Genomic DNA, 16,272 nt, shown 5'->3' with positions numbered 1-16,272 from the left:
TAAATTATAGTACAATAAGTCTAATATACGAACATTATGGTTTTCTACCGCTTTCGACTATATAGATTTTGAGGTTAAACTTATACACAATACGTATTTGAGGTTAAACAAATTTATACTACACATTTACAGGGAAATCATGTAGCCTACTACTAGTCATGTTTAACATTTAATAAAATATAATTTAGCATTAAATAAACTATAATTAAAATATATTAAACATAATAATTGAAGGTTTTACATCAGTTACGATGTCGTACCTACGACACAACATAGTAACATTTTTATACACTGTATATTATTTCTTTAATACAGAGTTTACTTAATAGTAAGTGTCAGTATTCCTGTTTTGTTCCTAAGTACATCGGTTCTATATACCTTCTACTATATTTTTCGTGTCAGAAGCACTGAAATCGGCTACAAATAAAATATTTGTTTTTACCATCATATACATATTAATAACAACAAAACATAAATGAAAAGAAAGAAAGCCCAAGGTGGTGGGTCTGGGCAGTGTAGGTGATACGGTATTGAGCACAGCGCTCGGAGAAGATGACGCTGCGTTGGGATGTTGATTTCTTAGTATGAGACCTGCCTTCATAGGTGTCCCATTTATTGTTACAGAAGGAATCTTACAAGGACGACAAGCATGGCGGATGAACAATCTTATATAGTTGCCGAACATTGGGTGAAGAAAATCTTGTTAATGTCATTACTTTTACGTTGTGTATGTTTTTCGGAGGGTAAAAGAACTGCGAGTTAGAGCAGCGTTTCCCAATCACCAAAGAGTGTTCCGCGAAATAACGGAGAACATCCTCCCCGCCCTCTTCGATATGAAGATCAGTAGAGGATGGTCTGTTGGGAGGTACCAGATCCGCAGGTCATACATTTATAGTTGTAGGATACTGGGAAATATCTCGTTAAAGCATGCATATTTTAATTTTTATACCTACCTCTATTGTATACTAGTGATGGGACATTCGATTCATTTTACTGAATCGATTCATTTGATTCCGTTCACGTTACTGAATCGATACAGTGATCCGATTCACGGCTCATTGGTCACCGCTCCTACTGCATCTGTGTAGTATGTGCTGGTAAGACAGCAGCAACAGCATTCAGTGCTCGCTGCTGCCATCTGATCTTCATACTATGAACTCCTTTCTTAGAAAAAATGCTAGTTACTCTAATACATCGAAAGTTTCCGGCGACGCAGGGTGGGAAAGGTTAGGAAGGTAGCAGCCATGGCCTGAATTAAGGTACAGTCCCAGCATTTCCTGGTGTGAAAATGGGGAAACTACGGAAAAACCATCTTAATGGCTGCCGACGGTGGGATTCGAACCCACCATCCCCCAAATGCAAGCGCATAGCCACGCGATATTAACCGCACGACAACTCGCTCAGTCATTTTCTTAAAAATATTTTTCTATCAGCTGAGGATTTTTTTAAATCGTCATATTTTGTATAGGCTACCCGAGATGTACAGTAGCCCGCTGGTTTTCTGATTCAACATACTGTTATTGCGTCTGTCCACGTATGATTGAAGTCTTGTGCAACGATGTGACATATGAACTGAGAGAATACTGAGCCGTTCTTCCCAATATAAAACAGGTACTTTTGAGTGGTCATGACTCATGAGCATAACTCATAGTCATAGGGCAGGCTTGAGTCGAGTTTAACTGTCAAATGTCAACTAAGTTATAACACTAAGATTCATTAAACTAATAAATAGTATAACCTAATAGCCTACCTACTTACTAGCTACTTCAGAATTATGTTGTGACTACCTTTTTAACACTGCAAATAAATCCATCTATTATTTAAACCTCCCTGTAAGAAGAGGACAGTGAATGCAAATGGGTATTATTTTCAAATGAGCTGAGCTCGAGAGTCCATTATAGCATACGATTCTTTCAGTCTAGCATGGCTCACTGTATGTCTCGCTGCAGCGGAAGCTCGGCTCTCCGCGTGTCCAGTGAGCCGATAAGGAGCCGTGTGTATCATGTGTCTCACTGAGCCTCGCTCGTTCACGATTCTTTCGATGTGCCATGATACACTGTCTCGCTACAGCGGAAGCTCTGCTCCCCGTCAACGTCCAGTGAGTGCGCCACTCAGCACTGTCCGCTGGGTGTAAGCTGAATCGTGTGCCGTGAGCTCGCCTTTCCTGTGAATCGATTCACTCGGACACTTGAATGAATCGATACACTGCTTCGAATCATGGATTCAATAGCCAACACTATTGTATACATCGCTACACTTCAACTTCCATTTGTAAGTAGATTTCGTCCTCTTACCTTAGTAATACTGCGAAAATATCCCTTTTCTCGAGGCTTGAAGACAGTTAATTAGGACTTTCAGAAATTTACGCCTGTGAAAACTATAGGTCATCGCTTTGGAAGAAAACTTCCCGACTGTCTTCTGAGCTCCGATTTCGAACCTTCCAGTTCGATCCCCCGGGGCTTTCTGGAAGTTTTAGATTTTTCTGATGATCTTGGAGATATCAGGTTCTCAGGCACCAGGTTTCTAAGGAACCTGGAAGTGCCTCATTACTTTTATGTCTATTTTCACTTTTACCATGTATTTTATGAATAGGTGTACACTCTGCATTGTAAAGAAATAGTTGACGAACGAATCTATACTATTTGTAGGCACGAGCCTGTGATATTCTTGAAAGTATTAACTAACAAAAAGATATTCCGCATTGGGCTACTCTACCTAGTGCATGAAGTCCCGTCTACATGCAGTAAAACACTGGTTTATCCATTACTCACGGGGCATAGTACTTTTGTATCCATCTCTTGGCACAGGCCAGAATAAAGTGTAGCTTTCACCAAAGTCCCAGTCTCATCCATGGCTGTGACAATATGGAAGCTGCTGGGGTATGGGTGGTGCTAAGTAATGACATTCAGAGCACGGCTAGTGCATCTGAGTGTTATGAAAGGTGTTGCTCATAGGGTCAGTCGTGCTGCAATAGCACTTTCTGACCCAGTGAGGAAAGCAATGGCAAACTACCTCACTCCTCGTCTTGCCTAGTACGCCTCATTTTGGTGCTGCCATTGGTTTTTGCGGTTTCCTTATAACCGCGTAACCTTTGGTGGTGCTATTTGAGGATCCAACCAGCCTCTGGGCTGATGACCTAACAGACAGATAACTTAAATTTCACTGCCTATACAGTTAGATTGATAGATAATATATTGATTTACACCTGCAAGATTTATTATTTAGTTAATATCCAAAAACAATACAGGGATCCTATTTAACCCAGGGTATATTAGAGCTATTAGGGCTATTGTTTAAAATCACAACATAGAAAATTCTTACAAATTTAGTTTACAAAAAATTCTTTTAATGAATGTGAGAAACTGCACATAACAACATTGTCTCTTGAGTATATGATGCAGTGGTTTAGAAAGCTCCAGGTTACAACCATTCAGGTGGCATTGTAAAAAATATCCTCTCATTTCAAACAATGGACACTCAATTATCAAATGATTCACTGTCTGAACTGATCCACTAAAGCATAAGTAACCGTCTGTAACGTTAAGTTTAAAGCGTTGCAAATAAGATTTAAATTTTATATTACCAGTTAAACATCGAGTTAAAACGAAGCTTTACACAGTAGTCGATTTTGCTCCCGGAAAAATATTCCTCGCGTAACAGATCCTTTCAAACTGCATGTCCATCAAATATTCCAGTGATGTAAAGTATATTGCCTGATTTGTCTTTGAACATAGCATATTGGAGATTTATGGTATGCAAGATCCAAAAGAGACGTAGCAGCTGATTTAGCTAATGAGTCTGCTTTTTCGTTACCAGTCAACCCAGTGTGACCTCTAATCCAAGATGTACATACTGTATGTGAGAACACTCCTGAGCTATTGCTCGGATGTTGACAGCTATTGGATTTGAGTCATAAATCATTTACCGAGTTCAATGCAGCTTGTGAATCACTGAAGATTTGTACTCTTTTGTTGATAGTTTTGCACCATTGTAACGCACATTTTAAGGCCCGAAGTTCTGTCTTAAAAATTGAGCTGTTGGGAGAAAGTTTATACTGAGCTGCAAATATTTCAACATCATTCTCATAGACTACAGATGAACAACCAACACTGTCAATTCCATCAGAACTTGGTATGCGGGAGCCATCAGTGCATACTACACAATCACTGGCAAGATTAGGGCTATGGAAAGCTCATTCTCTTGGTCAGTAGTAACGTGTTGGCCTCCCGGACTCAGATCCACCAGAGGTTGCAGATTTTTTAAGGCCGGAAAATAGTCCATTCGGCACTCCACGTCGTACGATGTCGTCATGGAAAAGGTATCTTGAGTCGCATTTGGTGTGTACTTCACAAAATTAATTAAGAACTCAGCCATAGGTCGCCCTAACTCGGAGACTACTGAAATGAATTGCAATATAGTTAACAGGCTTGATAAACATCTGTACGCCGAAACATTGTAAGGAGATTTCCGATTATGACACCGTCATAAATTCTTCCATATGCCCAACATTGATTTATCCATTCAAGGCAGTTGCGCTGAACTGTATTCCTCTGAAATTTCTAAAAGACAGCGCCAAAATGATAAAATGCACGCTGAATAAAATCCTCCAGGTTCCTGCCGACACAACTGACGGTATGATATACACACACCGGAAGTTCAAAGGTCTAGGACTTTTCCCATCACAGTGGGAAGTTGTCTTGCAACAGATTAGCGCTCCTCCTTACCGTACAAATAAATGGCAACCCTTACACTTTGGGAAGTAGGCATCTCTCTGAGGAGAGTAACAAATGCCTACAAAACCTGCACATTTCACCTTGCGTCAGCTTATTAAATTCTAAAAATGATCTTTTGGATTCCAAGAAAAGAAGCCAATTACTGAGAGATCAGAAATTCCAAGAAATGGTGTCAGCTTCCTCAAAAGGGAAAAGGTGTTATCTTAATTAAAGGAAACCTTTCAGCGAACAGTTGGATAAGACACCATGATTGCCTGTCTTGCAGTGATTGGCTTGACGCTCTGTAGATGATCGGTAACGTCGCAGCTGTTCGAGCCGTTTCAGGCAGGTCCGAGGACAATAACCGTTGTCGGCAGAAACCCTTTCTTATGTCCTGATATACTGTCGCTACGGCGAAACCCTGCGACCTACTAGACACCGCGCGATACGAAATTCCATCGCTCAGTCATTGCGAGTCGATGGTTACACAGTGCATGAAGAAGTCCATGGATTATCGGAGAACGGCAGTACCCGTTGGACTGATATGATAGCCTTCAAAAATAACAAAGGATATATTGATTCTACGGTTCGATTTGAATCGCACGTTAACCAACCCAGGGAAGTACACGAGGAAAACAAAAGCATCTACGAGCCATCTGTTTCCTTCTACCGACGTGAATACGGAGTGGATAACATCGAGGTTTATAAATTCTTCGAAGATTTCCTCTCAAGATTCAAACTATCAGAGTCGTTGACGAAAAATGTGATCCTCAAAATCTTGACAGGTTCATTATCCATACTGAGAAATAAATCATGTATATAGTCATGAATGTATTTAGTATAATTTGTTCTCATGGGCTACCTCCTTATGAGGGAAGTGCTTATTCGTTGAATAAATGTGTATATATAAATTGAATCAAATGTCCAAGCATTAACATACGTCGCTAAAAAGGAGACCACCGGGCGAGTTGACCGTGCGGTTCGGGGCGCGTGGCTGTGAGCTTGCATCCAGGAGATAGTGGGTTCGAATCCCACTGTCGACAGCCCTGAAGATGGTTTTCCGTGGTTTCCCATTTTCACACCAGGCACGTGCTGGGGATGTACCTTAAGGCCACGGCCGCTCCCTTCCAACTTCAAGGCCTTTCCTATCCCATCGTCGCCTTAAGACCTATCTGTGTCGGTGCGACGTAAAACCACTAGCAAAAAAAAAAAAAAAAAAGGAGACCGAAATTTAACGTTGGTAGCAATGAGATTAACATAGAATTCAAATATTAATATTGCACCCGCCCCCTCCCTAAATGGCACCGGCATGGAATCTACAGGGTCGCACACGGGTCAAGAAGTATGAAATAAATAGGCGCTGAACTAAAGTAAACTTAAAGGCGTACAGGGGAGGAGAAGCGGGGCATACATAACTAAAATGAGAACACATTCGAATTAAAATATTTAACTCACAAACCGGTTTATTCAACCTTAATGATGATGGGAAATGGCGCACTAAATAACACTAATGAATTACATTAAAGTTTATAAATGTTTGTTGTGGTTTTGTTAGGTGGGCATCTGCCCGTTATACTTGATAGAAACGAGTACGTTTATCGCGAAGCGATGTATCGTGACATATAGCGAATGGTAATTTTATCATAACACTGAGGCTATATTATCGCTAACACATAAAACTAACATGCATCCGACAACACGTCTGAGCAATCCCTATTCTAATGAAGACCTAGATTCCCCATTGAAATGACGTAAAAGAAAAAAAATACACACATATGATACAACACCTGGGTCCGAACCAACCCTCGCTATTATAGACATCGCCAAGCAGATGGACAGAACCACCCCTGGCCTTATGTACAACCATACATGACATAAAGAACACATAAATGATACATGACATGCAACAAAATACGTAAAAGGCACTTGATCTTTCTTCTGACGCTGTAGGCCTCCAATGCCTACGTTGAGCATCGAACTGACAACCTCTTGCAATGAAGGCAGGGTCCTGTAATCCCTATCTGTATTATACTCGAACAATTAACAATAATTCATTGGCAAACACTATCATTATCGGCCGGGTCACTTGTTAATTATTACACTGCTCTGCCGTGTTAGGTAAATCACATTATTTCGCCGTTCAAACAGGCCTCTTTCACTTACTTCAAAAGCCCCTGCTTGCCCCACAGCTGGGCATAGAAAAAAACACGACTGGTGGCTGGCCAGACGAAATGCTCCCCATTCCACACGCGGTCGACAACCCACCATTAACAGGCGTAACATTTCCTTTCAAAAGGACGCAAGACCGCTCCAACTAAGAAGCAAGTCTACAATAAACCGCAGTCAAAAACACTCGCGCACATCACCTCGAATTCAACACATGTTTACCCAACAGTATCACGTCATTTTCACAACGCGACCCCGGTATTACAATGGTAATCTTTGCCCGATTATTATTATTATTATTATTATTATTATTATTATTATTATTATTACTACTCCTGCCGTCCTACATGGCTTACCCGCTACATTACATATACATGGTCATCGTGCGGAATCTATTCAGCAATTACAACACAATTAAGTGCTCGCTCGGCAGTTAACATCAGATTATTGACTGCTAATTAATCGATTATCAGTACGTGGCTACCTTTTCGTCACACGGCAATACATTCATTAATTAATTAATATGCACACGGTTTGATATCTGACACACGCATTATGATCACTTCCTGGTAAATTTAATCACATAATCAATTTAATCTTATCACTTCCTATATAAGTATTTCAAAGGGTGGAGTTTTTGTGGCTGTCAGTTCGGCCGCTGAGCCTCGTAGTTACGTGCCTTACACGCAATAGTACTTACCGTTTTACTTGCCATACACTTATCAAATTAATGATTACTCTAATAACTACTCTCACTGCATCCCCTAACTAATTACTCCTGGTCTTCTGACGCAAATAAACAAACAGAATCTCCCAAGAAAGAAATAATTGAAGAAATCTCTATCCCATGAAAGGCTAAAGTATTGTATTCCCTAAATTATTTACAATCAATTACTCAGACCTGTCACCGGTTTCCTAAACTAAGAATTAATAACCACGTGCCCATTTTGGCGCTCTGTTTCAATAAGACTACATCTTTAATCTCTTATAGCGTCAGTTTATAATAAATATTCCCATCCCTCTATGCATGCCAGATAATAAGACTTTGTACTCATCTCTATCAGATGATGACACCTTCGTCAGCTCAGGAGGTCCATCCTGAGCTTACTCCTCCTCCATGGGCACCACGGTGATTATGTTCATCTCCATTCCATCTTGACGCTGAAGATCCATTGTTCGATGCTGGTGGAGCCGCTGACAATTAATCCTGTACACACACAACGTCACTGTTTAATTCACACTCCGGTTGACAGCGTTCAGTGTGAACGTCCGGTCACGATCTCGTAAGCGACTACGTAAGATTATTGTACTATAGTGATGTTAATAATATTACGTTACACATCACGGTTTTCTAAAAAGTTAACACTGGCGTCACAGCGATCAAAACAATACACTGTTTATGCGAATTGTGTTATTTCACTTAAATGGGAGTTTACTTCACTTAAACAAAGAACTAACGAGGGCTTAACCGAGCATAGCTTTGCCGTCGATGAACCGCTAACCCCGAATGACGCTTGTCCCTTACTGCAGTAGTTTTTACAAGGGAGCGATACCCCTTCCACTAATTTGCGTAGCGCCTATTCCCGGCGTACTCGAGGTATGATAGTGCGGTTAATCGGTGACCAGTATTTAGTTGATGCGATTGAGACATAACCACTCAACTATCCTTCGGTGAATCTCCTTAAATTAATTAAAATCTCTCCTGCTTCCCCCACCATGCGTGGTGAACTCCCTTTCTCGAGGAGGTGTCGTGAGAATAAACAGATGGCCCAGTACTTTTCCACGCAGAAATCACACAGTATTCTTTCTTCTTCTGAAAGTTATCAAGGAAGAGGACATTAAACACTCTAAATAAATGTCCCAGCGACATTTATCCCTTTTAAATCGGGAGATGACCCCATAATTCGAGTTTCATTAATTTTCTAGATCGTAGGTAATTAAGTTGGCTAGTCCGAGTCCAAGATGGCTCCTATATTTCGTTTCGAAAAAGTTGGTTTCCCCTCATTCTGTGAGTCTTGAGGAGGGATGTCTTCTCTCGAGTGATGTCACAGGGAATCCCCATTCATAACCCCTCCCGGGTCTAAGTTGGCTTGGCTTCATCTGCGGGCCCCCGCCACACAAAGGATAATACTGCGCAATAAGTTGCAGACAAAGAAATCTCGTAGAATAATTTTTAAAATACACAATTTATCCATCTCAATGGTATGAATATTAATTAGTTTCGGTATGACCTCTATTAATGATACGAATATTAATCAGTTTCAGCATTCTTTCCCTAAAATAGCATTGCGTGCGTAATTACGGAGATCAATATCAACCAAAGGTCCTTGGATCATGCCCCTGTCGGGTTCAATATCTGCCAACTGTATTTAACTAAAGCGAAAGTCTATCCGGATCAAATGAAGTATTCAAAGATTTTTTAAAAGAGAGCCGTTAACACGCCATTGAAAGCAGTGAATCAAAATTCAACAGTGGCAGTTGCCTGTAAGATGTTCAGTTCTTCTGTCTATCGAGGCGGTATTCATGAGGAAATCGAAATTTGAAACGTTGTGCGCTGATGAGATCATCTTCATATAGACTATACGGTACAATGTAGGTTTGCTGTAGGTTCATATGGACTTTTATTTCAGAAAGAAAGAAAAAGGAAAGAAAGGAAGAAAGAAAATAAATGAATAAATAAATATATCTGTTGAAGATCTAGAGAAAGTATACGATTAACTACGAGTTACGATTATCTCCTTTTTATCCTCTTTCTTGAATATACGAGTGTATTAAGATACCGCGAGAGGCCGTGTGAAAACAAAAATTGCCATACACAGGAAATAAATTATATAGGCCTCCTTGCTCATATTTTCAGATAAATTATAGTTGTTGCAGAGATGGAAGAAAAAAGTGTGCATCTGATGTTTTAAAACATAACGTGCCACTGATAAGAAAAGAGAATACATTGTTAATCAGAGGATGAACGAGAACCGATACATACAGGTGTAGACTAATAGGGCAGGCTTAGCTAGATCCGCCATTAACTAAAATGTAACTTTATTGTGGCTTTACCCCAGCATGAGCAGGTCTGATCGGCTGATTACGTTGTCTAACCATCTTGTAAGGGGCTGTGGCCGAGGTGGTAAAGGCGTGCTCGGTTCACCCCGAAGGACGTGGGTTCTATCCCCCGTCGAACTCGAAGGAAGTCGAACAATTTAAGAAACGAGATTTCCACTTCCGGAGGTTTACATGGGCCTGAGGTTCACTCATCCTACACCAAAAATGAGTACCAGATTAAGTCCTGGTGGCAAATGCGGCCGGGCGAAGAGCTAACCACTCTACACTCTGCCCCGCCAGTGCCAAGTTTACGAACAGTGGAGGGTATCTACCCATCACAGGGCAAGTACGGAGATGTTTTGCTTTAAACATCTTGTACGCTGATGGTAAAGGTTGTAAATTGTACAGAGACTTCAGTGCATATCATTACTGTGTTTGGAAGACAAGTTTCTTTAATGTGAGTACTCCAACAATATTTTATTACTAGTTTCAAGTAGTATTATTCGCTGCTGGAATTGATGATGTCACTATAGAAATGATGGTACTAACAGGAGCAGTTGGTCTATAGTGGTTGTACAGACTCTTCAGAGTGGTATGGAGAGAAAGGAGTGTTTCAAAGGAGTGGACAAAACGGGGCATTATACCAATCTTTAGGCCACAAGTCAGAGTCCCATACAGCAACAGATAATAAGAATAAAATTGCTTGCTTGTTGTTGAAATGGGCTGGGTACACTCTGAGAAGACCACAAGAAAGTATCACGAAGCAGGCATTGAGCTGGAATCCGCACGGCAGTCGCAGAGAAGGTAAACCGAGGACAACCTGAAAGAGAACCATACAGAAGGAGATGGAGTCAACAAGACATGGAGAGAGGTGAAAGCATTGGTGATAGATAGAGCAAGCTGGAGAAATTTCGTCGAATCCCTTTGTTCCACCTAGGAATTAAAGAAAATAAGTCAAGTTATACCAATCTTTAAAGGAGACAGGGAACGGTGTGGAAACTACAGAGGAGTGACACTAGTCCCCCATACAGCGAACATTCTCGACAGAATCTTGGATAAACGAATACGAGACAGAGTAGAGGAAAAATTTGCATAACACCAGTGTGAATTCAGAAGAGACATGTCCACATTTTAACCAATATTTACATTACGTCAGATGATGGAAAGGTATTGGGAATATGGAAAGGACATGGTAATGCCTTTTCTAGATAAAGAAAATGCATATGGCAGTGCCCCAAACATTTTGTATGGAAGAATTTGACCAAGGCATAGGTAATAACAATGGTAAAAATAATAATTTGTGTGGCTATTTCTAGTAGAGTGCAGTCCTTGTAAGGTAGTCCCCCTCGATGAGGGTGGGCGGCATCTGCCATGGTAGGTAACTGCGTGTTTTTGTGGTGGAGGATAATGTATGTGTGGTGCGTGAGTTGCAGGGATGTTGGGGACAGCACAGACATCCAGCCCCCGAGCCAGTGGAATTAACCAATGAAGGTTCCCGGCCAGGAATCGAACCCGGGACCCTCTGAACCGAAGGCCAGTACGCTAACCATTCAGACAACGAGTCGGACAACAATGGTAATAGCATAATAGCAAACCTGTGAAAGCTACGTCAGGACCGAAGTAGATAAAAATGGGTGGCTCAGAGTTGAGACAGGCTTAAGACAGAGAAGTGTATTGTATCACTCACTCTTCATTGTCGTCAAGGATATAATTCTACAACATGCCAAAGAGGGGAGAGCAAGTACAATCTATTTGTTGATGACATTGTTGTTTAGGGAGATAATGAAAGGAAGTGAAGAGACACGTTGATGTATGGAATGAGGAGATAATGTAAGACATTTTGGAACGAAGATTAGTGCTGTGAAAAGAAAGGCTTTGACCATGACGAAAGGTAAGAGAATAGACAAGGGAGTGATGAAATGTCGTATGGCTTTTAGTGCCGGGATATCCCAGGACGGGTTCGGCTCGCCAGGTGCAGGTCTTTCTATTTGACTCCCGTAGGCGACCTGCGCGTCGTGATGAGGATGAAATGGTGATGAAGACAACACATACACCCAGCCTCCGTGCCATTGGAATTAACCAATTAAGGTTAAAATCCCCGACCCGGCCGGGAATCGAACCTGGGACCCTCTGAACCGAAGGCCAGTACGCTGACCGTTCAGCCAACGAGTCGGACAAGGGAGTGATAAGAATAGGAAATGAACCTCTTGAAGTAGTAGCATGATGTCACAAGATGGATATTTGGATGCAGAAATTAATTTAAGAATACAACAATCCGCAAGTTTCTGCCAATGTGTGAGAGACGTTGTATGGGACAAGGATATGCGAGTAAAATGCAAGAAGGTTGCATATTCAACCTGTTTTAGACCTACAGTATATTGACTTCTGCTTCAGTAGCTTGGACTCTATTTTGTAAGCGGAATCGAAGTAAGATATAAGCAGCCCAAATGACGTTCTTGACGAACATACAAGGAAAGACAAGACGAGGTAGAATACGAAATGAGGAGATAAAGAAAAGAGCGGGAGTTTGTAGGCCTAAGCTTTTTTTTTTTCGTCGCACCGACACAGATAGTTCTCAGGGCGACGATGGGATAGGAAAGGCCTAGGAATGGGAAGGAAGTGATCCTGGCCTTAAATAAGGTAGCCTACAGTCCAGCATTTGCCTGGTGTGAAAATGGGAAACCACGGAAAACCACCTTCAGGGCTGCTGACAGTGGGGTTCGAACCCACTATCTCCCGGATGCAAGCTCATAGCTGCGCACTGCTAACAGCACGGCCAACTCGCCCGCCTTTGTAAGCTCCAAGAAGAGATAGAGATAGCAGAGCTGAAATGGTTTGGATACATGATGAGAATGCCAGGGGAGAGAATTCCAAAGATAACATTTATGGATACAATTAGTACGTTTACATGGGGATTGAGATCGATTTGAGTACACTTACCGTATTGAATACGATCCCTGCTTACTTGTAGTAGGCTATTTGAGTATCATATTGAATCCGCTAGGCAACATCGACGTATACGAACGATGCAGAATTGTAGTAAAATCGATATCACCTCTTAGAATTGAAAAACGCCAAATGCAGTAGAAGCCTAGGAGATAACTTTTAGTTTTGAAAGTATGTGTGGTATTCCAAATGTAATTGGTGCAATAGATGGAACGCACATTCCAATTTTCCCCTCAACAGAAGGTTATCGTGTTTTTGTTAATCGCAAGGGCTGGCCGTTTTATAATATGATTGAAGTTGCTGATCATTTATACAGGTAAATATATTTACTGGCTTATTATGTCTGTTATTTCGAAAGAACTTTGATGATGATGATTTCGTCAGAACAAACATGGAGTGTGTGCGCAGTCGTTTTCAATACGATCTCAGTACGATCCGCGTTTACATGCAACTCAATTCGAACCGAATAGGATAGGCTACAATCCCAGATTTTACCGTATCGACCTTGAGACTCAATCCGAACTGAGTCCCCGTTTACATGGCGTTTTCAATACGGGAAGTATATTCAGATCGATCTGAATCCTGCATGTAAACGTACTAAATGACTGGGAAGAGGCCTAGGGGACTTCAATGGACTGCATTGAAACTATTTTATTTTATTTATTGTCTTGTTTTATATGGCGGGACTCAGGCTATGAGGAGTCGATAGCAAGATATAGCAACGTAGTGGGCTTTGATATACTACCCTACCCTGAGAAAATATAGAAGAAAAGGAAGAAGAAGAACGACGGAATTAACCATAGCATGCAGCGGAATGACATTAGTCGACGAATGAGCTTGAGTGGAAATTTAGGAAAGATCATAAGATGAAGACAAAGTGGACAGATTGGGACAACTATTCCTTTAAAAGAAAAGGAATTAGAGATCGGAATAATTTATCAAGGGAGATGTTCAATAAATTTCCTACTTCTTTGAAATCATTTAAGAAAATACTAGGTTAACAATGGATAGGGAATCTACCATTTGGGCGGAAACTCTATGCAGATCAGTGGCACATTATAAAAGAAAATGAACTACCCAGACTGCTGCGGATTTAACCGATGTATTACAATTACAAATTAAGTGAATTAATTGAAAAATTAAATTATAAGTAATAGTTGTTTCAGTGTACACGTATTATTTTAATAATCATTCTCAAAATGCGTCAGATTTCCTATTTGCCTTATTTATTTATTTATTTATTTGTGTTTAGTAGTGGCGTAGCCTCCGTTGCTCAGGCGGTAGCGCGCCTGCCTCTCACCGCTGGATACCGTGGCTCAAATCCCTGCCACTTCATGTGAGGTTCGTGCTGGATAAAGCGGAGGCGGGACAGGTTTTTCTCCGGACACTCCGGTTTTCCCCGTCATCTTTCATTCCAGCAACACTCTCCATCAACATTTTATTTCATCTGTCAGTCATTTATTATTGCTCCAGATTGGTGCGACAGGATTCGGCAGCCGGTACATTTCCTATCCACGCCGCTAGATGGGAGCTTCATTTATTCCATTCCTAACCCGGTCGAATGACTGGAAACAGGCTGTGGACTTTCATTCTTTAGTAGTGGCGAGGTTAGGACTTAACCACATCATTGTACAGAAAAATTATGGTGAATATTAAATATTTTAAAAGGAACTAATTTGTAATATAAGTTCAAAATAAATGCAACATAATACTGCGGATTTAGGCGAGTTTCCCCTGCGTTCTTGAGCAAGCAAAATAATTCATGTATATTTTCGTTGGACACCTATCTGATAAGAGAAAAACAAACGGGAGATAACATTTCAGGTCACCTGAGCAAAATAAAATAGGCTATCAGTTATAAAGTCCGGCTCCATGGCTAAATGGTTAGCGTGCTGGCCTTTGGTCACAGGGGTCCCGGGCTCGATTCCCGGCAGGGTCGGGAATTTTAACCTTAATTGGTTAATTTCGCTGGCCCGGGGGGCTGGATGTATGTGCCGTCATCATCATTTCATCCTCATCACGACGCGCAGGTTGCCTGCGGGAGACAAATCAAAAGGCCTGCATCTGACGAGCCGAACTTGTCCTCGGACACTGCCGGCACTAAAAGCCATACGCCATTTTATTTTCAGTTATAAAATAGAGAAACTTCATATTTTTATTTTGATAAATGTAAATCTTTCATCACTTACTTCAGAGACGACAGGAAGAAATGTCTGGACAGTTGAAGATTGCTAGGATAGAATAAACGAAATACTCGGAGAACCTGGTGAAGAATGCAGCCGAACTTCAGATGTCCTTACACGAAATGACATGATACGCCACATTGTGGGCTACAGCGCGCTACTGGTTACTAGAGCGGATAGACGACGAAGGGAGAGTAGGTACATAATGTATATGAATCAAATTATGCATTATATTTATATGCAATATAACACTTGTGATGAAATGAAACGGAAATTTAAGAAAAGGTCTATGTGGTAAATTACTGCAAACCATTCTTCTTATTAATAACAAGGAAATACAAGAAAATGTGTACATAACCTAATAATGCACTACAGTAATATTAACTTGGATTCCGTCTGAATCCTGAATTGAATTGAAATGTTCAGGAAAACACTGTGTAATAATTGGTACCTTGCGGTGTTCCGGTATACGGCGTGTTAAATTTGATACTAACCTACCTAGATTCATGTTATTGTCCTCTTCTGATAATCTTACAGAATATCTGACAAAGTTCCTTCATAGTTTGACTGTACCTCATTTCCGTTGAATCTCCATGGGTCACAGCTATGTACAACGTTTGATAACTGGAGGATTTTCCGACTTCTGAGGCACTGTTTATACGGCTATCACATACGTATATAATTATAAAATGAGCTCAAAACAAATGTAAACATCCTTCTTCAATATGTCAAAAAATAGTTTTGCTTTACGGCCGCCTAGTTTTGTCATGGAGTAAAGGATGACAGGTGTGCTCGTGTTTACGAAAATGAGCGTTCTTCTGCCTCTCTCTGCCATCTTGTTGGACGTGTTCCTAATAAGCACATCACCGGGCGAGTTGGCCGTGCGCGTAGAGGCGCGCGGCTGTGAGCTTGCATCCGGGAGATAGTAGGTTCGAATCCCACTATCGGCAGCCCTGAAAATGGTTTTCCGTGGTTTCCCATTTTCACACCAGGCAAATGCTGGGGCTGTACCTTAATTAAGGCCACGGCCGCTTCCTTCCAACTCCTAGGCCATTCCTACCCCATCGTCGCCATAAGACCTATCTGTGTCGGTGCGACGTAAAGCCCCTAGAAAAAAAAAATAATAAGCACATCATTGCCGGGTCTCTATGACTAAATGGGTAACGTGTTGGCCTTTAGTCACACTGGTTACGGGTTCGATTCCCGACAGGGTCAGGAATTTTAAC

At 41.2% G+C, this 16,272-nt stretch overlaps 1 protein-coding gene across 1 annotated transcript in view; it reads right to left on the bottom strand.

Moving 5' to 3' along the window:
- Positions 1 to 16,272, bottom strand: part of LOC136877711 (uncharacterized) — an 81,303-nt gene that overhangs the window by 17,806 nt on the left and 47,225 nt on the right. The gene's annotated exons all lie outside the window — the stretch shown is intronic.

Source organism: Anabrus simplex, chromosome 7 (genome assembly GCF_040414725.1).
Source record: "Anabrus simplex isolate iqAnaSimp1 chromosome 7, ASM4041472v1, whole genome shotgun sequence".
In the NCBI taxonomy this organism is placed as follows: Eukaryota; Metazoa; Arthropoda; class Insecta; order Orthoptera; family Tettigoniidae; genus Anabrus; species Anabrus simplex.
This window is presented reverse-complemented; position numbering and strand designations above follow the sequence as displayed.